The 25,649-nt window shown below is 37.0% G+C and overlaps 1 protein-coding gene across 4 annotated transcripts in view; it reads right to left on the reverse strand.

The window, feature by feature from the left end:
• The window catches only part of NAALADL2 (N-acetylated alpha-linked acidic dipeptidase like 2), a 504,243-nt gene that overhangs the window by 451,224 nt on the left and 27,370 nt on the right, over window positions 1-25,649 (reverse strand). For 3 of the 4 annotated variants that reach the window (XM_037406785.1, XM_037406787.1, XM_037406786.1), the window contains exon 2: window positions 24,882-24,944. The exons of the other annotated variant lie outside the window; for it this stretch is intronic. The gene's annotated coding sequence lies outside the window, so the exon portion shown is untranslated. The remainder of the gene's footprint in view (window positions 1-24,881; window positions 24,945-25,649) is intronic. 4 annotated transcript variants of the gene reach the window in all.

Here is a 25,649-nt window from a genome sequence, read left to right on the forward strand (position 1 = left end):
GGGCTGCAGGAGTATGTACTGGAATGAGAAACAAAACATAACCTGCTCCCCACAAACATGGGGGACACAGGCTACGCACCTGGGATGCAACAAAACTCATTCGTAACCGCAGCCAAGAGGTTGTTTCCTTTTTTCTAACTTCTGGCAGGCTTTGAACAATCAGGTTTAGCTTCATTGCCAGTCCTTCTCCTGAACCAGCTGCAACTCATCATATTATAACCCCATCTTCAATTGCTCAATCCATCCTTTTCAGGGCATGTTTCCTTGTGTTAAGCCAGTTATTTGCCTGTGGCTCCCTATTCTTTCAGATTCTCCTAAGATTTTATCTTTTAATAATCAATCAGTATGTGCTTTTTCCACACACAACACATGAAATAACTTGATTCCATCACTCCTAACATTTTAAAAATGCAAACACATACATGTGGCATAAGATGCATGTTACAACCCACATACAGTTACAACTACTGTAAGTCTGCCAAGTTGCATTTTGCAACCACCAAAGCGGGGGGGGGGGGGGGGGGGGGGGGAATGTGTTAAATCAGATGTAAAAAAAAAAAATTGTATATTCTCCTGTGGTGAGAAGTTTCATGCCAAAATTTAACACAGGATGTATAAACTTTTATAGTTAAGTTACACAGCTCTGGAAATACTTTTTTTCCTGATGGAGATACTGAAACACCTTAGGTGCAATAGCATATACTAACCGTCCTGAAATCCTCATAGGTGGTTTGCGTGAACCACAGCTAACTACAGTACCACACACTGTAATACAAATCATACCCTACACTGAGGTACATAATATCAACATATGCTACATAGTTATGTAAGAATGAAAACAGCAAAATAGAAAATAGACTGAGACTTATAAAAAATAGAAAGAACTCAGAATTTCCATTTGGACTCCAATCTTCATTTCACCTCTGTGTTCCTGCTCTTCTGTTAACAAACAGAATTATAATAATAAAGAATTTTAAGAAAATGTAATAAATAATTTCAAATGCTTGCAATGCCCAAGTAGAACAGAGCAGACACGATGCAGTGACTTAAGAAATACAAATTTAAGTCTTGTATACAACTCAAACATGAGGTAGAATTCTTCAGGTTTCCAAACTCCTATTTCTGTTTTTATTATTTACCTTTTACAGGGAAATTGTTTCCAAACCAAATGCAGGTTTCAGAAGTTAAGTATCTATTAGTTTTAATATAATATTCAGTAAACTACTTAGTATAACTGATGTGCTTGCATTAGTGTGCACAAGGGCATATCTACAACCAGAAAATGTTTTAAATCCAGACTTGATTGATATTCTAGTATTCCATGAAGTAGATGTTATTCATATTTCACCGCTGGGAAGCAAACAAATTCAAACTCTTCCAACAACATCACTGAGAGATCCTAGTGAATTAACCCATATATCCGGAGGCCAAGGTATTGCAATTGCATCAGTGGAAAATCTTTAATGCTACACCATCTGCTACTACAGGCAGAAGCTCAACCACAACAACACTCAGTACTTTGACACAGTAGAGATACCAAGGAAGAGAACCTCATTCTGTAATTTCTTCCATATATTTAATGAAGAATTCAATAACAAACCTTCAGTCTTAGTTATCATTAGGCTATAAATGGCTACATTTGCAATTACAGATATTAGTTGACTCCATCAGTATTTCACTTCCATAAAAATGAAGTTTCCAATTCTAGAAGTCACTGTATTTTCCAACTTACCTAGTGTGATGTAGCTGTTATACAGAACAAAAGTATCACAAGATTTAAGTGGTACACGGACTGCATCTCATGCCTCCATACAGCAGTACCTTCCACTTATCTGCATATGGCCATTGCTTGTGTATCAAAACCCAATACTTTTTTGTCTGTTTTCATTGCCGAAAAGTTGGTTGTCTTCCACAATATACTTTGACCATCATTTAAAACATCCCTTGCCAGTGGAATCCCACCTTGTCTATCTAAGGAAATACTGTGCCACGAAGATTCCACTAAAAACATCCCAACTCACTACCTGTCAGGCAGCTGAAAGGCACTCGCTCGGGCAGTCTGCAACTGGAGAGTATTATAGCTCACAAATGCTGCCAGTATCAGTGAGACAGCAAGTAGCAGACAGTTCATTTTACAAAAACTTAATGGAGTGTATGGCCCTGGCTGCTTAATACAAGCACTGTCAAGCCATCTAAGCAAAAAGTCTCAGCTGTCACTGCTGACAAGCTGAGCAGAATTATTTGTCACACTACAATAGATAAGAGACCAGTAGAGTGGTGTATGGTGAGATTCCCATACATCTCTACGCTGCAGTCTCAAGACAGCACACATATGGTTTCCTGCAATACACTGGCAGTATAATGTAATCTTACTACAAGGCAGTACGGTTAAAATGTTATTCTTTCATCTTTGTATTTTAACTACATTATCTTCCTTTTCGCTCAGTGTTTTACATCTTCTAATTAAGTGGTCTCTGACCTCCCCTTCATATTTTCTGAAAAAGACAGCATGCAAACCCCTGAATAATCCCTGGGTCATTAGCTAGTATAATCTATGTCATCAATATGTCAAATTACACAGGCTAAAAAACGAACCCAATGCATCTGTTCTGTAACATAAAAGCTTTTGTCTGGATATTTCTTCTAACCCCATCAAAAAGGCTATCATTTATTATCTCTCAGCACACGTGTACTCATTAACAAAGATCCCAAAAAGCTAATTCTTTCCTCACTGGTGTTTACACATCAAAGCTCTCATTATCCAGAGTACTATACTTGCAGTCTAGTATATATCTAGTATATATCTTTACGATATATACCATCCTCCTACACACATAAACATGGCCTTAAATTCTACTGTTCCTCACAAGAGAAGGGAAATGAATGGTTTTCATTTATCAGCATTTACCCTGCAAAACCACATTGATATTAACACTGAACAACTGTAACCACAAAGGTGTACGTTCTCTTAAAAACTCGTGAATTACTTGAAACTCCTATAAAAAAGCTGCTCAAGATCATCGGTCAAGAACTACGAAACAAACTACTCTGGACAGAAGCCAGACAGTTTTATTTGATGCACAGGTGTTGATCAGATCCTAATACCTACTATATAATCTAAAATAAATTCATTTATTTTGTAACTCTACTACTATATTGCACTACCATAGCCTTCATGACATCATTTTCTGTTCCACCTGCCTGCTGCAGCTCATCAAATCCAATATGCAAGTTATTCTGGACAAATGTCTTTTTATGGAATGATTCTTGGCAATAAAGCACAGTACAGCTCAGGTCCTCAATAAAAGCCTCCTGATGTTAACATAATGCATATGGCAGCATCATGGCACAACTAATTCACACCCCGAAATCTGGGGTTTTTCACTGACCCGCCACAGAAATGTAGGTGGCTCTGTATTCTCTGTGCTTCTGATCATACCCTTTTTACCCACCTGGCATACTCTAGAAAATAAGCTCTACAGGTGATGGAATTTCTTTACTGCTTATATAACACCTTGTAAAAATAGGGACCTGAACTGTACTAAGCCAAGTACTCTAGATTTTCCTGTAATACCTACAAATAATTAAGCCTTTATTAAGGCTTTTTTTTATATATATATATATATACACACACACACACACACACACACAGAGTCAAGCAGTGTTCTTCAGAATGTACGTAAGTAGGCTAAAGACCTATAAGCATTTAGGATCACTGCCATGAACTCATCGTCTGATATGGAGGACAATGAAGTACCTAGAAATGTTACTAGTTTGGAATATTTATTTTTTTTAATTGTTTTAACACACTGAGTATATGAAAAAAATTAGGAAGCTTTGCCCATCTGCACATTATTGAAGGTTACTTACTAACTTTGAGACTATAGTTTTAGTTGGCATCACTTTAAAAAAAAGGTTATCTCAAAATCAAATTTCAAATGTCTGTAAATATATTGTCAAAATTATTATAATGAAGATTATTTATGAATTCTAGTCTCCATGATCGATAACCCCGCAAGACGAAATGCCTGCATGAGAGTATTTTCTTACTCAGTAAGAGTTCATCCAGGACCAACAGTTAAATTGATGCACCAAGAGGGCAACTATTCAGTAATAAAAATTTTGTTATTCAAGTAAGGCAGTAGCACTACAAAAGGTTTATGTTCATAATATCATGCCGAAATTCTTCATGAACATTTTGTAAAATTATTTAAAAGCACACATATTGTCAAACCTTTTCGGCATGTGACATTAATGAGTAACCAATTTATCATTCACAAAAGGGTTGATGCCTAGTCTGAAAACAAACACCAATAAAAAACATATTTTAAAGCAACTCTCTCAATCCATTCTTAACTAACACTGGCACCCATTACTACATGCAGATATGCAAACTGAATGTCTATGCAAATCACAAAAGAACCATCTAACAGGTTGGATCAGATGAGCTCTGCAAAAGAAACATAACAGTGTTAAGTTTGAAGTGCCCAATCTCCTCCTGCTAGGCAATACAAAATCCATATTCCTCTTTCACATAGATTTCTTACTCAAAGTTTTAAGAAAAGAATCTTAAGAAAGAGTGAAGTAATATCAAGAAATTAAAGCAATAATATAGACTAAGTTGAGTTATACAGGGTTGTCAGACAAGGACAAGAAGAGAACTGTGCAAGTGACAGAAAACAAACAGATAGAAGCAAGGCCACCTACACTGTACAAATGCCAGTTTTGCTTGCTTGCTCCTGACACGTCTTGCTTTGCATCCAGGGCCCACTACTAAACTGTTAGCTGGCATGAAGAGTGCCACCTCTTAGGTTCAGTCCTTCAGTCTGGAAAATGCTATGAGGTTATCACTGCATGCGGTACAAGTACTTTGCCACCCTACTTCCCCAACAATGAAATGGTCCCATTATCCTAAAGGCAGCTCTTTCTCACACAAATTTTCAAGGAAAACATACACATTTCTTAAATACTCATCCTCAGTAAAGTACTAGAAGCAACAATTATTGATACATTAGCAAGAAAGGAAAAAGCCCAAAAGAGTAAAATTCAGCTAAAAGCATCATTATCTAGTCTTCTATTTGACATTTATTAAATTTAGGAGTTTATGATTGTTTCAACTAAAATTAAAAAAGGAAACTTCAGCGTGTCAACTCATCTCACAACAACCTTCCCCACTTTCAAACAGCCAGTGGGAATTTCTATAATATTTCCTGCACACTGTAGGAGAGTAACAAAATTTTCACCTGATCTACAATAAGAAATCTACATTACAGATGTGAGGCCTGACAAAACTATTACTATGTATTACTCTTCTTCACACAAATATACATACACCTACAAAACCAGGTCAAGAATCTGCCTTATAAAAAGAAAAAAGGTGCACCACTGGAGCTGAGAGCTGTTCCCTATGGCTGAAATTCATTCATGGACAGAAGAAGATGTGTACATAGTTCCATCCAGTTCCTCAAAAGACAGCCACGCACACACACGGACCCTGCAGAGAGTTAATTTTGCCTCCCAGCTGAGCCATCAAATTGCCCTAGCTCTGACAATCAGCACCTTCCTTACTGAAGGTCTGAGGGAAGTGCACTGGGCTTCAGAAGGCAAGCTTTTACATTCACCACCAAGAAACAGCTGTATCGATGATGAGATAAAGCCTAATGCTGTGGGGATGCTGAACTAAGTTGTGGCATCACAAAATTAATATTGTGGATTTGAAAAATCGAAGGGGGGGGCGGGGGGAGAAGATGATAAAACTAATCATGAATGAAAATTAGAATAAGTTTGAGAAATAGGTGTGTAAAGGTAGATGCTTGCTAATTCACACTGTTGAAAGTGCTTAACAAGTCAGCAGCTAAACTACTCAATGGGTGCTCAAAGGACCTAAAAAAGCCAGCATAGACCGCATTATAAACCTCTTGCATTCACCATACAAGCAGCAAATCATGTTTTGAATGCAGTTAATCAACTACACAATGAGAACAGAGAGGGACAAACATAAACATAAATGCAAGTACTTCAAAACTGTTTTTTTTATAATGCTAGCTTTCTAAGAGACCTATGCTTAAATTTTACTCACCAAGTGAACTCCTCCCTATTTAGACGATCAGTTATCAATGCTACATCCTACTTCCTAAGAAGATATCAACTCAATCACACAGATCAAAAAACAAGATTATAACATCCTAATTACACAGAAATGCATAACATCAAATGGGCAAAGATAATCACATAATTCAATAGAAAATTAAGAAGGTTAAACCACTAACAATTTAATCAAAGCCAAACTAACAAAATAATCATAAAGTTACAAAATTACAAGACATTAACTCAACTTCTAAATGTAAATACAAATTTAAGATTTTTGTCTTGTACAAACACAAAAGACTAAATAAGACATGCTTTATCAGTAAACAACCTCCATCAAGAATCAATGCACATTTATGAACTTTCTGGTCCATCCAGTTTTCCCTTTTCCCTAAAAGCTTCAAAGTGAGTATTTTGAGGCATCTATTCAGAATCACTTAGTAAGCCTGCACTGCAAGATTTCAAGAACTATGTGTGTTGGCACAAGTGAAGTGCGACATACTGACTGCATCGTAAAAACGTCAAGACTGACATTCACAGTTGTAGCAATTCATCTAGATAGCACTGCAATATATCTTCACTTCGATGTGCAAAGAAACAAGGTCTAAACATTAAAAACTTGCTGCATGGTAGTGAAATAAGAGCCTTCTTATTAAAAGCCTTCATCCCAGACTGGAACATATGCAAGGCTTTGCTGGTTGCTTTGGAGGCACAAATAAGAAAGCTGCTTTTGACCAGGAGATAATAGCAAATTGCAGCGGCAGGGTCATTTACATGGCTGCGTTAGCTGATCCTAAAGATCCTGTCACTGACTCTGCTGAGCCTGACACACAAAGGTAGGCGAGCCCAGAGTGAGTTCTCCTCATCACTTGCCTGGCAGCTGGCACGGACCAAGTCTCCTGGCAAACAGCACTAGGAAGAAGAGGCAAGCAGAATAGATCACCTAAAATCATGCCTCACACTCCCACATCCCATCCCAAATCTCACAAATTCATAATTACTAAAGCTTCAGGAGATAAGAGAAAGTAGAATAGCTTACCTGGAAAATGAGAAAGTAGTAACTACTGGCACATCATTTCTTGCCCTTCTCAATATCCTAGCTATTTCTGAGCTTTAATCAGCCATCTCCTCCCCTAAAATCTGCCATGCAACGAAAGGCATACCCCAGAATGGAATTTTTAATATCAGCTCCTTGTGGGACCAAACTGATATATTTTAGCCCATTTCTTTTTAATAAATGCAAAGATTTTAATCAAATTTGTTCAGAGGACAGAAGATTAGTTAAAGAACAGAAGTAAATGAAACATTAAATTAAGGTACTGCTGGGAATTAAAAATGTAATTTTATGTTATTATCAGTGGTATATTATGAATAAAGAATACGCAATATGCAATTAATATGCAGCACAATATGAACAGCATTTGAGAAAAATGAATTTGATATGTAGGACAGAAAGGTCATGAATTCTTAAACCCAATTCAATTTGCTTTACTCTGTTCAATTTTCCCATGGGCATCTGTTTAAATATTTCCAGGTATGGGAAAACTCACTATTTAATTCTGAAATATTTTAAGGCGATTAGGGTTCCTGACAGGCAACCCAGTGTATTTCCTATACAAATCAAGGCACTACTCCTTGTAAGCTTGTTTTTGTTTGAACAGACAGCTGCTTCCCACACAGAGCTATGTGGAAAGCATCGGGACAAAGACCAGCAGTTTGTAAGAATAAGTCAAACAGCAGAATTGTCCACCTAATTAAAAGAATCAAAATATTCTTAAAACTTAATCTAAACTTACATCTTACTCAAGATTTAAATGTATTATTCAGAGTCACTAACCAGTGCACAAAATTACATTTTCCTAAGCCACTCACTGTTCTGCTCATGGATATTTTGAGTGAGAAGATAGGAGGTAATGTCCTACCAGAGTAGCAGTACATTCCACCTGGAAGTACCACCAAGAGGAACAGCAAAAGTACCCAGAAAATAAGACAAATACACTGGATATTACTGAACGCCCGTTTGATTTAAAAACATTTGCATTTACACTTATGTTAAATTATTTTTTCAGGATCAAGACAATAGAGACACTGCTACTTGACTTCAGCATTTTTTGTGTAACACTAATATCACTAAGGATTTAATCATGCTTTTTCTGAGCACTACAGGTTTTTCTTAGCTCGCTGAACTACACGCAAAGATTAGCACATATGTTTTGAATTCACAGGTATCTGAAACCTTCAGAAATCAAACAGCCAATATAAAATTTTCTTTCATTGCCACTTGACTCCACTGAGGTGCAACAGTGCATAAAACAAAGTGCAGGTGTGTACACAGGCATGGGCACATTCAGACTTTGTGGTATGCATTAGGGAGCCTGTTTCCAAATTCCTTAACCTTCCCTTCCCTGTCCCTTCCCTCTCTCTCTCTTCCCCAGGCAAAGAGATTCTTCAAGCACAATGGTGCTCAAACAGAAACTGTATGCATGGAGTTCTGTTTTGTATACTAAATATATACATGGAAGGAAAGAGACAGTCCACCAGTTCTGCAAATCTCAGTTATAATTGCAAGTCAACTTCATAGACGTGTTAAAGTTTGAGAAGACTTCTTTCTTTTGTTTAAGAAGATAAACCTATATTACTTTCAAGCTTACATGAAACCAGCAATTTTTTCATCAATTACCTAAAGCCATTCATTTTATCCATCCAGTCAAATTGCAGAGATTCACAATTACCTGCTCATTCCAACCCATGTAAACTATTGACATCTCATTTCTAATAAATCCTGTTTCATACTTCAAATGCATTCAGCTGAATGTACATTTTTGACAAACCGCATTCATAGAGGGCAACCATGATCATCCAGACTGACCTACGCTGCACAGGGCAAAGAATTTAACTCGGTAATTTCTGCATTGAGCTCACATGCATCTAGCTGAGCTAGATCACACCTTTTAGAGTGATATACAACCTTGATTTAAATATTTAAATCAACAGCAATAACATAATTTGGTTAATTTAGTGTTTTGGATTTCTCTGTCTGCAGCTGCGACCCTCAGATTCACAAAACTAGTGGACTAATTTCTTCCATACATTTAGTACACCGGTCAAATTCCCAACTTGAATCCTAAGGTTCAAGCATTTGATAAATCCTATTTCAAAAGACAATTATTACTTACTCGGCCTCAGATCTGACAGGATTAGACCCAAAGTTTCATTCTATGCACAAGAAAACACAGTGATACACTTACAGCTATCAAACAAGTTCTGTAAAGCCAGCTCATTTGTCCACAAACAAATAATGTACAGCAAAAGCAGTAAGTGATGAATACTACTGACTACCAAAGATATACTGGGAGACCCGTTCTCACAAGTATTAATGCAGCTCAGAGATCAGTAATTCTGTCAATTTACTTGTCAAGTTTAACAATAGATCTCATGCAAACTTCTTAACATAGATATCAAAGAAGTTGGAATTTCAAGAGTCTCATGAAGATCTTCCATGAATGGGGGTTTTGTGAAGTACTTTTTTTCAGGGGTCAGCTCTAGTATACATTTAAATACATTGTTCTTTCTAAAACAAAGGAAACACCACTGATCATTTCTAAAATTCCACGTGCAAGAATTTGGTTTTATTTTAACTTATAAAATCAGTTGCGTGTTCTGAAATAAAACCACAGACACCATACTTGTGTCATGCAATTGCACAGCTGAGAAACTAAAGGTATTATGCTTAAAGGTCTGTCAGCACTTGGCAACAGGGACCAAGGTGACACTGACCTCGCCTAGCGAGAATTACTTACATGGTTATGTTCATTAACTTCCAAGTACAGTAGCTTTGAACAATTATCTGTTTCACAGCCCTCATGAAGAGGGCCTCCCCGCCATCCCTCTCCTTTTGCATGTTTACTGAGCCATAATCTAACTAAATGTTCTCAGACAGGTTGCCATATATCTCCATATGTTCATGGTAAGAGATGATCTAACCAAGCATGACAGCAGGAAACCAAGATAATAATTTATATTACCAAAAGTCTTTCCTTGATCAGGAACACCTAAGTTAACATTCAAAGGAAGTCTGACAAGTGGACAAAAGAATTCACCTGAAAATACATCCTTTATTTTGCTGCTGTTAGCCTGGTATCTTCTGTCAAAAAAGAAAAAAAAAATGCTCCTCTTTTTCACTATGTTATAGGCATAAACATGTTTACCTATAATATCTCTGCTTCGCATCTTGATTATTTCAATGCATTCTTGGTTAAGTCATATCTTACTCCTACTCAGAAAAGATAAATAGTTTTGCTTTCTTTAAAATAAGAGTGAGTGTATGCTGAAGAGACATTTTCTCGAGGAAACTGGATGGCTCTGAAAATTTCAAAAGCAAGTTCTAAGTCACAGAGCTTTTATTTTTTCAAAGCGTTCAGCTATGATTTCCTTTTACCTCATCCCTTACTTCATTACTACAATTACTTTAGATGATCAAGTGTAAGAGAGAAAAAAAACCTGCAAGCAGAAGGCAGCAAAATCTTTTCAACGATTAAACTTTGCCTTTGAAATTCATATTTACATATGATTTGGTAATCTAAGAGCAAACAGGAAATCTGCAGATTAAGAATATTTTACTAGGTGAAGCGCATTTTAACGAACAATAGATCTCTTTTGAGATACTTGCTGCTTGCATTTTTTCATTCTTTACTCCTACGGAGAGCTGGAAAGAAACACTGTGTTTTTAACCGATATGCTTACTCAGCCTAAATAGAGTTTAAAATATTCGTTTAATCCAGCTCTTAGGACTCAAGGCCTGTCAAATGACAACTAGTGAATATATTATGGCTTGAGAATAAACCCATACATGGAGACTATTTATTTTTAACTACTGAAAATAATATTAATTGGTGTTGCATTCATAGTAGAGGTGTGCTACCAGAATGCAAACAAGGACAGATTACTCAGAACAGAGGACAGGCAGTGATTTTGAAACATTAATTAGAAACACAGGGGAGAATAGTGGGGAAAAATGAATGTGCTGATTGTGAGAAAAAGAGAAACCTTTTAGAGTAAAGCATCCAGAATAAGACTTCCAGTAAAAACAGAAATATGCAGTCGGCTGAACACAGCATGCATGTCTACAGTGCTTACAGAAAACCCTATTTTCTACAGTTGTGCAGTGCACTGAACATCAGGCCATCTTTCTACAACACAGTACCTATCGCCTCACCAGGGTTACTACAGACCAGCTGCACCTCCCACAGAAATCAATATGACTTCTGGAAGTGGACTGGGTGGTCATGGAAAGCAGTACTAAATAAAGCAATAACTTTATTCAGATAAATTGTGCAACTCCTTGTGTTAAACTAGTGGAACTTTAAGGTGGTTAATTTTCACAGCACTAGTATCACCACAAGTAGCTGTTGCTATCTGGATTTTTGGGAAAGATGCAAAACAATATTTTAATTTGAAATATTTAAGATGCAAGAGATACTATGGAGTAACAGTTTGCCTCTGCTGTTTGCTAATATGGAACTTGAAAGCCACAACAGCTTTGACACAAGATTTCACTTTTTCTGCTAATATCTTCCATGCACCTTCCATTGTGATGCCTTTCTTTCAAGCTTCACTCAAACCATGGAAAAAAAACCCACAAAAAAAACCCGCAAAGCCAACTTAGAATTCAATTTGTAAATTAACCCAATTCTACGAATTGTAACATCAACTTAAACCCCTAAGATTAATGAAATGCAACAAATGAAGTAACATGCATCAGAAACTTCTGCTTGTGCCCTCATGAGGAGCTCCCTGTGAAAAGGAAATCCAAGTGAAGGGTAGCATAAACTCTTTCTGATTTTCTACTGTGCTACAGTACAGACAGGTCTAAAAATTTGTTAAGTAAAGAACCAACAACACTAAGAAAGAGGCATCTAAGCACAAAACAGAAAATCAGAACCTCACACCTAGACAGAAATGGTTATCAATTTAAAATTTTAAAGCCTTATTTAGATAGCAGCATAAAACAGAACTAGAGCCAGTAGCACAAGCCCAGTACACATTCAGCTATACCTTCTATTAATTTTTGCTTTACTGTCCTCTCTGAAACAGAGGTAAAAGTTGGTCTCGCTGTGTCTCTCACCCATGTGCAAGTTTAAGGGTGGAGAAGGAAAGACTCTGCAGTTTAAATGCCATGACTGACACCAAAATTAACATGCATATTTATTTCTTTAACAAAAAGAACCTGCTTAGGAACCTGCTTTTACTTTTGGTTACACTGATCCAAGTTAGAAGTGAACTCATTGGAGGTGACCAACTATGCTGTGATTAAGAAAAGACTCAAACTACAGTCATAGTAATTCCCTGCTGTTGCAGGATGCAGCAGATTATTTCATTGAAATTCATATTGATTTGTTGCAACACAGCATATTAATGCAATATAAGTACCAACAAAAGGGTTTTTCCTGAAATAAAATCTTTACTGTTAAACACATGCTGGATTTTATTGATACTAATTTTTTTACGACATTGCAATCACCAATTTTCTCACATTATCAAATAAGATAGTTTAAGTCTAAAAATGGAGGATTACACACTTAGATTTATTGCAAATAAAGTTAGTCTTTTAGATTTCAGAGAATAAGTTCCATTCATATCTAATTTAATCTATTGGAATTAATGGATCATAGAAGAGTAGTTACTAAACACATTAATGACATTTTAATACAGTCATGAAAATTATATTGTCATAGGACTCTCACATACAAACCCAATTGACTACAAAGCCTCATTGTTTCAGTATGTAATACTGGAATTAGATCATTTCTTTTCTAAATTAATCATTCCTGACTGACCTATACAGAAACAAAAATAAGTTTTTTTGCCTATAGGTACATGAAAAATACACTGTGTATACATATATATGCTCCTTAATAAAGCCAGCCATATTTTTAGCAGTTGTTTATGGTTTATTCTTAATTCAAGAACTGTTCTTCCTTACAAAATAGCAAGATGATAAATTCTTTTCATGACTTCGATGAGAAAAAGAATTAAAAAGCATCATACGAAATCTGATCCACATTTGCCATTGTCCTGGTCTCGCCTGGGATAGAGTCAATTTTCTTCATAGTAACTGGTGCAAAGCTATGTTTTGGATTTGGTGTGAGAATAATGTTGGTAACACACTCATGCTTTTAGTACAAACATTACTTAGCAACAGCTAAGTCAAGGACTTTTCAGTTTCTCAGGGCCAGAAGGCTGGAGGAGGCACTATTAATTGGGAGGGGACCCAGTCAGGACAGCTGCCCCCAGCTGACCCCGGGGGTCTCCCACACCGTATGATGTCACGCTCAGCACGCAAAGCTGGGGGAGGAAGGGGGGGACATCTGGAGCTACAGCCTTTGCCTTCCCAAGTCACCGCTGGGCGTGATGGAGCCCAGCTCCCCTGGGGGTGGCCCTGAACACCTGCCCGCGGTGGGCAGTGGGCACTGAATGCCTGGTTCCGCTCGGCTCCTGTGCGTGGCTTTTGCTTTACCAGTTAAACTGTCTTCACCTCAACCCACCGGTTTTCCCACTTTTACTCTTCCCATTCTCTCCCCCATCCTGACCAGAGGGGAGTGAGTGAGCGAGCAGCTGTGCAGGGCTGAGTGCCCAGCTGGGGTTAGACCACGACACCCATCTTTCACAACAGAGAAGCTGTAGATTTAGGCTGCAGCTTGGGAGTTACTAGCTAACGATGCCTGCCTGGCTTGCTGAAAAACAGTGCACTCTTTCAGCAGTCTGTGCCCATTTAACAACTAATGATACCACTGATTCTGGTTTATTTCTTTTTGAACATGAGACACTACACAAGAAGAACCAACAGCCTTAAGAAAAATTATCCCTGTAAACTTGCAAATTATTATTGCTCTGACTAGGAAGAAGGCTGAAATTGAACACAGACACGCCTGCTCACTGTCTGCTCCTGAGTTCTTGCTAAATATACACATCTCAATTGCCAGGAGAGGTAACATTTTTAAATTTAAGTTACCTGAGCACCTTGTTACACTCACTTGCCATTTCTCTCATGCATTTGACTAAAAATGAGGCACCTTAATGTCTTCAACATCGCTTAAGTTTTGAATAGTTACAAAAAACAGACGATTCAAAGCTGGAACCTGCGTGCAACACTATTTTACAGTGATATTCACCATTCTTTGCATTTTACTGAGATGCTAAAACTGATTCATTAAAGTTGTTTTTTTTGTTTTGTTGTAGGAGTTTTTTTAAACAAACATTATTACCAGATAGTAACTGGACACTGGCAGACACAGATGCACCTTAAATAATTACTAAATTGTTTTCAAGGAGGTAATAGACCTTGTGAAGACAGTTTTGCACCCTTTGCCTTTAATTTCTTGAGCAAATCCTAGTAACACACTATTTTAAAAAAGCATATCTGCTAATTTAATATTTAACACAGCAAAGCACTCTGGCAGCATCCCGTTCTCACACATGCACACGTACAGCCAAACACAGAACACCCCTAACCAGCACGGGCCCCTGAATAACAGACGTCTTTCAAGCAAAGTGGCAGATACACCTTTTCTGACAAGCTGGAATTGTAATAAGATCCCTGCTACATGTATTGCACTCACCTGTATATGAATGAAAACAATGCGATCAATTTTTGTAATGTTTTGAAAACCCTTTCACAATAGACCATCTCTGTCCCAATGAAAACATCAAGAAATCTAGACGGTACAAGAAAATGTCCCTTAATACTTAAAAAAAAAAAAAAAAAAATCAGATTCTAATAAATACCAGAAAACAATAATTAAAAAACTAGTTTTCTGAAGAAATTCTACAGTGCAATCAGAACTTAAAGCTTCATCACTTCAGAGGCACTATGTAAAAATGTAGATCTATTTTTGCAAGTTACAGTTCTCATGAGTGTCCAATATACAAGACATCAAGTACCTGATCACAGATTTTCAAATTAGTGTGAAGGCATAATAATGGAGACACATGTTCAATGAGACTTCCTGAAAACATCTACAGCAGTCTGCTGCCTAGCTCCAAAGGTTTACAAGGATCAGTTGTTCAAAAGAAGTTTAGCATCTAAGCACGTTAGTTAGCAATTTTGAAAAATGCTACTAGGCACACCTAGATACCATTGCAACTCAGGTCCTTGGAAGCTTTGATTTTACTGAAAAGTCACATGGTAACCCATGCACTAGCTCACTACTGGCAAGACAACCCAAGCTGCCTCAAGAACCCTGCTCTCCAGGCTGTGGTCTGAGCCAAGCAGCTGTAAGCCAGCCCTGTCTAGGAGCCAGAGTCATATTGGCTCACTGTATTCCCATGCAACTGCTTTGGCATGCTACTCAGGCAGAGGACCACAAACCTATGCCAGCATGGCTTCCCAAACAAATTTCCTCTGTCCTCCACCACCTTGAAGGAGAATTATGGTGAGGCTAGGTTTGTCGATGCTGAGTAAACGCTCCCTGATGCTCTGCCATCCCATCAGAGCAGAGAGTGTACCACTAAGTAAGAGATGTACAGCTGCATACAGCAATAATCAACAGATTTGTCCACCACTGCTTCAAAGCTATCGTCCAAATCTACAAAATCACTGCATCACTGCGCTACTTTTTGAGAATGTAATAATACAAACTGTGGTCTCTGGATAATTCAATGAAGAGCTGCATTCTTTCTTAGTTAAGATTATCTGCTTAGCGTATCATCTTCCAGAATCCACTGAAAGTCAGCAAAAATAGTCAGGTAAAACACTACTTTTCTGAAAACACCTATTTCCTCAAATACAAGCATGCTTTTCACCATTAAACCTGTATCAAACTCCTCCTCAAAACAACAAACAAAAGAATTGCTACATCTCGGTCTGTTTCAGTAGTAGAAAAAGAAGGGCTGTGACTCCACAAAACCATTACCCCTAATACTGTACTGGAAGACTTCCACAAATTCTCAGAAAGATTTATAATAAAACAAATAGTTCAAAGATTAACAAGCATCCCAAATTTAAAAAAACAAAAACAAAACCAAAGAAAATAGGAAACATTGGAAACACCCAAGAATTACTGCTTCCCCTCCCACTTGCTTCAAATCGTAGATGAACAGCGTTATGATTCTGTCATGTAAACACATGCATTCATGTGGGCAGGGAAAGAAAACTTCAGACCGCAAATGGCTTCGGTGGCTTACTAAACCTTAACCTGCCATAAAATTAAGATCAAGAACATAACATCATTTGGCTGCTGTTTTGGCTCAGTGGTCATTTTGCATTTAGCATGTCATCATATAACACAGCCCAGAGAAGGTTTACAGGGTCTTTTCCACACCAGACCTGGTTTCCATTCCACAGAGTTTACAGCATAAACCGATCTCAACATCACAAGACATTGAAGATGATGCATCAAGGACAAATGTAAGCTAAGCAACTTTAGAGTGTTTTATGCTGTTACCTATACTCCAGGTTAATATGAGATTTTTATACTGGTACATTACTGTGTCTGAGGCCACTGGAGTTATGCTGCAGCTTCTTTACCAGATTGCATTATATTTCTTCACAGTTCCTATCTACTTTTCAAATTTAAGCAAACCCCAGGGAATGCAGCCATTCGGTATTTTTGTTGATAGCTTAGCTGCTTTGCCGCCATCTCTCTCAAGAGAGCTTGTTAGGTGTAATACCTTTAAGAAACTGTTTAAGTAACAGTTTGTTCCAAGTCCTGAGAAAAGTAAAAATAATTTTAATTATGTTCTCATTTCAATGCCAGGCCATCTTATTTACTATGACAACCAACCACATTCTGTACTGCAACAGATTTTGAAAAACAAATGAAAAAACATCCCAGGCTCCTTAAGCTAGGGAAGGCAGCTTTATTTATTCAGCAGTAGGTATCTGAAATGCCTATCATAAACTATAAAAACATTTGAACAGATATTTCTTATTGCAAAGGGAGGAGAAAGAAAAATCTGAAGTATAGCTTGAAGACAAGTCATAAGAACACTGCATTTGTCGAGCTTCAGCTGATCCTAAGGTATCAGAAAAACATGAATGAAAAACCATCAGGAAAAAGAAAAGTAGCAGCCTTCCCATACTTGGTTGAAAGAACTAATACCACTATAAAAGCTATAAAACAAGCACTTTCATTTCTCACTGTAGATGTATTCTTACAAACATTGCAGAGCCACCAAACTATTCAAAACTAAAATGCCAAGGGCCACATACCCAGTCTTCTGCTCTGTCTCTGCCAGTCACTTTAGTTCTGCCCCCACTCTTCCCTTTATTTCTACTTGCGTCTTAACACGTTATCTACCTGGCAGATTTTTCTCCTTCTGTTAGAACAAGAAATAATGGACAAATGAAGACATGTGCATAGACATAGAAAAGCAAAGAAAATGGCCTGAATCCATTTTAGAAGCTCAAAAAAGGAAGATGTTTATTACTTCCATTGTAAAGGGGAGGGGGAGAAAAAAAAAAAAAAAAAACCTGAGTACATTCACTTTATTGGCACAGCACTTTTTAAATGGGGAAATGTGGAGAAGTGCCATCTTATGTTTTAAAGGAAAAGTTTTAAAGTGATGCACCAATAAAACTCTTTCAGATTAGGTAAACTGAACTAATGACATTTTATTTCCAAAATCCAATCTATCATTTTCTGAAAGATATTCATCATACAGCTGTTGACTAAAACAGTGATAGTACTAGCTAGGATAAAAGATCTTGTTTATCTGAAAAAGTCATACTTTGTAAAAGTAACCACTACTACAAAGCTTGTAATAAATGTTACTCAGTGAACTCACAGCACATCTGTAAGGTCTGCAGTAACAAAGTCATTAACTCCCAGCCCAGAGTGTTTCAGGAAGACTGCATGCATAACTGATTTCGATGGAAAAGACTGGCAGACTTGGAAAAGCAAAGGTGAAAACAACAAGAATACTTAACCCTCAAAAAGCTTTCCAAAAAGCTGGACCTGCCTACGTTCCAAGTCCCTCAATCCTGTTTCCAAACAACGCACTGAAACCTCAGGCTTTTGAATTCCACCTTCTGCAAGCCTCACATACTGGATAACCTCCTTGCTGAAGCTGAAACCCCCGATACTTTAATTACGACACTACTTATTTGCTGTGCAGGTGTTTTGTTGGGGGAAGGGAGCTCAGGTGATTTTTTATTTTTTTTATTATTTTTTTTTTTTTTCACAAAAATTGGGTCATCATCTCTTGGCTATGGCTTTAGCTTTTGTGAAAATAAAACCACTGCAAAATACTTACCTCAGTGGAAATGAGCTCTTTTCCATAATGCATTGAGATGCCTTAGAGCAGTGGAAGTGTTCGTACTACGACTGTGAAATATTTTGCTTTGAGCAGTACCATATCTATGCATATAAACTGAATCTCCAGCAGATAGATTCATAGTGTTGCTGAAATCCACCAGTTTTGTCACTGACATCACCAGGATGAGGGTGGTTTATTCATACAGATATAGCCATACACTTTCTAATTTAAAAAAAAAACAAAAAACCACACCATAAACAAACCTAACCAAACAAAAAAAATCCACATAGTTGACAATACATTAAATAAAGGAATCTCTTAACTAAAAAGCTTCAACAGTTTGATATACTGACCATTGATCAGTATTGATCACTTCTAATCATCGTTCTAACCTAGTATTTGTACTTCCTTCTACTTCCATTAAAAAAAATGTCAAAACTCTCCCAAGAAGTTTATCTCCTTCACAGGTCTTAATGTACAGGAAACACTCACTTTTGAGCTCAAATGTGCTATATTTCAAACAGCATAGTCTTAAAGAATTACTAAGTATACCAAGAATGCCATGAGGCTGCTAAATATTACACCTCTTTCCTTAACGAGATCAGGGTCAGAAGCATCAGTTTAAGCTTCCACGTTTTCTTCATTTTTTAAATATTCATGTAAGAAATAATGATTATACACCTTGGCAGTTTTAAAAGTTTGTCTTGCACACTACTCTAGATATTTGTCAATTAAGAAATAGTGATTAAGCTACCTTGCTTAAAAACAAATGTTGATTATAATGTCACGCAGAAGAGTCAATAGTTCCAATTTGCATGGATGGAGCCATTCAGGCCCTTTATGTTAAGGCATGTAACCTCCTACAAGACCATGGAAGCACACACCTGAGCAAGGTAGTCAAACCTGGGCTTAAATTCAATGTTTCCTTAATTAGACTTCTGAATTTTTGTTGCACATTCCTAAAGCCTTTTGCACAGTGAACTAGAGGTCTAGTTTATTCTTCAAGAAGAGAGCCTTATTTGGGGATATGACACGCAAGGGCCTTGCTAACAATTCACTTCCACCACTGCTGATGAAAACATTAGTAAAGGAAGGGCAAACACCCAAATTAATTAAAATGCTAAGTACAGTGAACCACAGCAGAATCACACAGGTCTGGGTGGGCTGGAAAGAATCTTTGAAGTGTGATACACTTCACAGTGCAATCAGAAAGATGTCCTACATGGGTACAATGAAAAGACAGTAAAATAATGTCCTCTTGGGTTGCAGAATTCCTGCTATGAGCAGAGGATCACGTTCACCTCAGAGGGGCTTGCACAGAGAATCTTTTCTGATCAAACTCACTAGATAATACTTTTGATCTTCCTCCATCAGAGCAGCACATTGGCAGCTTCCCCTCCCCTTCCAATTAACACAATCCACTATTACAAACTCATGCCAAGAGTATAGGTCATCAAAAAAAAAATAAATCAAGACTAACTTGTAATACTGTCAACAAGACAGACCCAGCTCTCCATCCACTGCTGGGAAAAAAAACTGCTCAAAATTCTCATCCTTTAAATTTACAGTATGGAGCTATCCCTGTATTATTTATACTAGCTGCAAAAACTCATCATCAGCTATACAAAAAGAGATTCTTCCCATGTTGGCACAGACTTTCTACTAGTCTTCAAACCTCACAGAGGACAAGTATTTTACATGCAGTTTCTTTAAGGCAAAGTACATAGCATTCCATGTCACTTTTTAATTTTAAGACAAATACTTCCACTTCCAGTTTGCTACAAGCAAAAATCACTAGAAGTATGAGCATTTCAGGAGTTTTTATAAAATAAATAAGCTAGTCTAGAAAAACAGTACTTCGTTTTACAGACTGTTTTACAGTTTTATAGTATTGCTATGGTCAATAGTACACTATTGCAGTCAGAAAAGATTTAACGCATCCCTCTAAGGAATTAAGATGCAATACTGAAGGATTATGTTATGGTCTTCTAATTACTTTATGGCACCCTATAGAGAGAATCAACTTTAAACACCACCATATTTATGTTGATGAAATCATTGCTCCGCTTATGTGTCATTTTAATATGGCATAGCAGGCTGTCACAATTACCTCCTGCATACAAGTTTTTACAAATGTTAAAAATCTTAATTATGTCTCTATACTTAATTCAAGAACATTGAGCAAAATTCTTCCCCCAAACAGTGGAAAATAAAGCAATACTCCTAGAACAGATGGTGGGGGACAGAAGTTTGTATTTGCTTTCTTTTATATGAAGATGTGGTGTGAAACCTTGGCTCTCAGTGAAGACCACTGGAATCAGTGACAAATTTGCATAACCTGATTCTAGAGTTACAGGAGAGTCATAGGAGTTATGTTCAGCTGTCATAAATTATAACTATAATTTTCAAAGGAGCTCAAGAACATGCTTCTCAAATAAAGCCAGTACTATTAACTCCATAGCAATTCTTTGATTTTCTTAACAGTAACTCAAATCTATACACAAGCGTTAAGTGCTTGGGAACCAATTCTGAATGGAATTTCAAACAATTTTGTTCTAGCAAATGCAAAAAATACCCCAGCTGCAATTATAATTATTTATTGCTTAAATAAATACTACAATTTCATGGGGAAAAATTAAAAATGCATTAGGTCCTGCTAACACTTTTGAGCGTTGAAAATATTCCCAAGATGTTCTTGCTAAAATAATGACTTGAGGAAATGTAGTCAAAGAAACTTCCCTATACTCTCAAATATGTTATTACATAGATGATCACACTACATGCATTTCGAGTCAGTATTCTGACTACTCTTTTGGAACCTAGGGGTCAGCATGTGAGCGTCCTCCCCTGCCTTTGCTGTGCTGATTAAGCAGCAATTAAACTATTTCACTATCTTCATGGTGTTTTCCTACACAGTTTGGGGGATTTTCTGATGGTTAATCTGTCTGACCATCATTAACACATTACAGCTAGAGGCAACCGAGAGAGAATGATCAATTAAGCAAGTGATTAGCAATTTCTTTTGCCCCGTCCAACCCCCTAAAATTAAGTGGTTCAGGCTTAACCACCGTACCACAACGAAGATGAGTAAAATGCATTTTACCTCATTATTCTTGTTTGAATAGCAAATTACCTAAAACCAACTCATTCAGCTACATCAGTGAGAAACTGCACATTTTTTGTTAGCCTTGTCTTACGGCCATGTCTTCTTCACATGTCCTGTCTGCTACGAGTTCTATTACACCACTTCAAGCACTGCTATTTATAAGCAACTACACAAAAACAGTTCAGAGGAAACCAGTTGGGTATAATGTTTCATAGCAGCTAAAAAGCAGCAGAAGCATTGAGCAGAGCCTCAGGTACTAAGAGGTGAGGAACAACTTCTTTATTTCATGAGTGATCTCCCTGAAGTCAATGGAGTAACACAGACACTCAGGGAATAACACGGTGCAAGTGAGAGAAAGGTGCTAGAAATCTGGCTTGAGTTTTATAAGCAAGTATCTTAGCATTTTAAAATGCATCTTCTAAAAGTGAAATTGTAACAACTTTGTTACATGACAAACTCATGAATGGTAACTCCGCCAAATCTTATCTTTCCCCACTTGGCAACAAAGTTATCTTCCCTTACTTCCCCCCCTTTTTCAATTACTTTTCCTTCATATACAAAAAAGCTATCTTATGCCATAAAGAGTCATGTATTTGGGGACTGGGAAGAGTCTGTGATTCATCTTCCTGAAATATGAGGCTAGCATGTCCCCACGACCTAGACATACAGCACCTTTATTAATTTATATAGGAAAAAGAGACATTTGCTCATGAAAAGGGGTTGAAAGAATATTCCGGGTTCAGAAGCCAAAAAACTGTCATCATGAATAGCAAAGTCTAATTACAGGGGGGGAACCACAATCAGTTAAACCAAAATTTTAGTAGTTTTTAACATATTCATTTACAGTTTAAGAACAGAAACTGATACAGAAAGATAAAGCTCTCAGTTCATTTCCCTATTCCCTTGCTCCTGGCTGAAAATAAGTTTACTGGAAATCTGTATTAGCAGTATAGCACTGTCTTTGGTGCACTTCCAGGAAGGGTTCTCACTGGACCAAATGCTCTCTGTGCATCCCTTTGGCTCTTCCTAGACTCATTGCCTACTTGCAAGTTCCTTAGTGAACTAAATAAGCAGTGGTGGCATTCACGTGAGTTTGGGTTTTTTTTATTAATCTGTCTTTGCTATTTGATGAATGGAGATCTTGGACAATCTCCCACTAAAGTTATATTCTAAGTCACGGTAATTTTGTTAATCAGTACATTTCACCCACTGCTCATAGGGACATCCCACATTTGAGAGTAATCTTATGATTCAGATTAATATATGTAAGTAATTCTCATATACGCAATCAGCTGGTGCACAAAGATTTACATATGCATAACTATGCATCACAGTATGCCCAGCTCCACAGAAGAAGCTGGGACAAATCAACATAAGTAGCATGATGAAACTAAATATCATGTTTACATGCAGAGATCTGGTGATTGAAAAGTCTGAGCTTCTACAAACCTGCCAAGTCATATTTAGCCAATATATTGCTATTGTTTCAAGGCATTATGGAACAGTTCTACACCTCCCTTTGCAGCACTGTTTTACTCATAAGTATGTGCCCCATTTAGATCTGAAATGCTACAGACTTCCACTTTGATTTACCTCAAAACAATTTACTCTATTGTTAAAGTCAAATGGGGGTCCAGTTTGGGGAATGAGTAGAACTGATAATGCTGAGTTCAACTTCATTTTCATCTAACTTTTCCATTCCTTTCCTTCCTTCCCTGTTTACAATAACAATAATAATTAATTACACCAGCCTTAAACTGTCTGGCCTATTCATTGAAACAATGTCATTAGTTTTCACACTGCCAGACCTCATTTTTTGTCTTCATACTAGATTCACATCTACAATTTTCTTCTAATGCAAACAGAAAAAAAAAAAAAAAGCAAGGTTGGGCAGCTCACTGCTGATAACACAGTATTAGAGATTGCCTTAGAGAGCTTTGTCCCAAAATTGTACTAATCTATAAACAAAGTGTCCAAGTACAAATTGTGTTCTTTGGTAGCCTCAGTGAGCAAGTTTTGATTTCTAGTTAAAAGAACAAAAATAAAGCTATACACTTTCAGGAAAGTTAACAGTTATTTTAGATACTCATTTTAAAATTCAACACCTTTCATTTTAATTAACCCAAAGTTATATCAGAACTGTAAAAGCTGGCTGTGTATGTAACACATTAAAAACGCTCAAACAGCTGACAAATATGCATATACTAATGCAAAGAAATTTCTGCTGTGTTAGAAGTAGAGATAATCAGGCTACGTTACAACCCCAGATGAAAGAGGAACAGAAATCTGTATATAGGGTAGGTGACACCATAATCTGTTCTTGTTTTCCCTTAAAGAAGCCAATTCCTTCCTGGATTTCCTACAGTTCTTCTGTTTTTCAAAATCTGTTGATTGCAATAGTGGAAAAATGCAGAACTTTAAAAAATATTCTATGATGAAAAATAACTCGCACCGAAATAAAGACTCTGCGCTGTTTGCCAGATGGCAAAATGTATGTAAATTGTTGTTGGAGAGTCCCTTAAGAAATGCTCACACAAAACGCCACAAAGCAATTCTTTCTATACAGTATGAACTGATTTTTTGAAGTTTGCAGAAAGTGGCAGACTCTCATCCTACTACTGTTTGCAGGCTACACATCTTGGACATTACAGAAAATGCAAAAAGGACAAAAATTACTCTTAAAGTGTAGCACTGAGTCTGTTATTAAAAACCTTTAAACACCTATTTAAAGGATCATGGGAATTTCTAAACATTAATGAACTTTCTTCCACATTTTTTTGGATTGCTATCACAAAACTGAAATTCAAAGAGAATACAACTATGACATTGTTTTATTAGAAGTGATAGCAGTTTAGACACTTTGCTGTATCTAAACCATCTCAAGTATTTCTTGTAATGAAATTCCAGAAGATATTCATTCTTATGCTAACACTTTTGCATTAAAAGGGGTTTACTGATATTGCCCATTAGGTACACTTACCAGCCAGCAAATATGTAACAAAAACAGCTTACCTTTCAATATGTTTACAAGCACCAATATGCACTATAACAGCCACATAACACACATTGAAAGAGAATGAGAAATTATAAATATTGAAAAAAAAAAAAGAACACTACCAACTCAGAGGTACATATTCTTTAGAAATAAATAAAAACACAGAACTATGTGTATTTTATGTTGCATGCAGCAGTACTAGCCACATCTGCAAAGTAATTACTGTAATTCGCAAATACTTCTATAGAAGAAACTAATAAATAAATCTGTTACGTTAGTAGCATTTTCAATTGTGGACTGTATTATGAAGCTTTAATATATATTCATCAGGTAATTGGTAAGAATTTATAGTATTTCATCCTTTATAAGCACTGAAAAGTCAATATTATTTAACTGTTGCACAAACGTTAATAAAAAGTCATAATCCAGGGAGCTTACCCCGGGTTAACAGAAAGAACCCCAGAACCATCCAAAGTTATTTCCAATGTCCACCCAAGAGATCTGGAAAAGAGAATAACAAAGGGTTTGTGACAAAGCTGACACAGAGTACTCTGAAAGGAGCAAAATCAATTGTGACATTTTTCATTTATTTGTAAATGCCTCTTTCGCAGTATGCTCACTCAAAACGACAGTTGACTCTTATAGAATAGGGGAGGTGATGGCAAAATAGAGGAATCCTGACAGTTGCTTTAATGAGATTCTGCATTAGGACCACTCTACCACTTTCCCTCAACAAGGAGTATGCCCTTCACTTTCAATCTTATATCCTCCAATTTGGAAAGCATTAACCCTATGAAAAACTCTACTCCGCCTCATCTAATCAGCATCACAGCTCTTCTTTCTACCTTCTTCGCTGTCTCACCGACATTTAAGTATGGATCCCGCTCACAATTTTAAATACGTACAAGTAGCATAAAGCAAATTAAACTTCAACTTGATAGTGTTACTTTAATCAAAGTCTAGTTGCAGTGTGTGTGGTGAGGGAAGGACAAGACTCTCAAAATAGATCTTAGTTGCTATTACAAAAGTGTGCAAGCCCAGGGAACACCCCTTCCACTCTAGGAATGATGCTACTAGAAGTGTTCAGTGCAGGAACCTCCGATACTCAATTTTCTTTATTGCAAAAATAAATAGGGAAATTTGTAACATGACAGGAAACTTGCCTTGCAAATACTTGAGAGAATGATCATTCTGGGAACAGAAGCA

Source organism: Falco rusticolus, chromosome 13, assembly GCF_015220075.1.
Source record: "Falco rusticolus isolate bFalRus1 chromosome 13, bFalRus1.pri, whole genome shotgun sequence".
Lineage (NCBI taxonomy): Eukaryota > Metazoa > Chordata > Aves > Falconiformes > Falconidae > Falco > Falco rusticolus.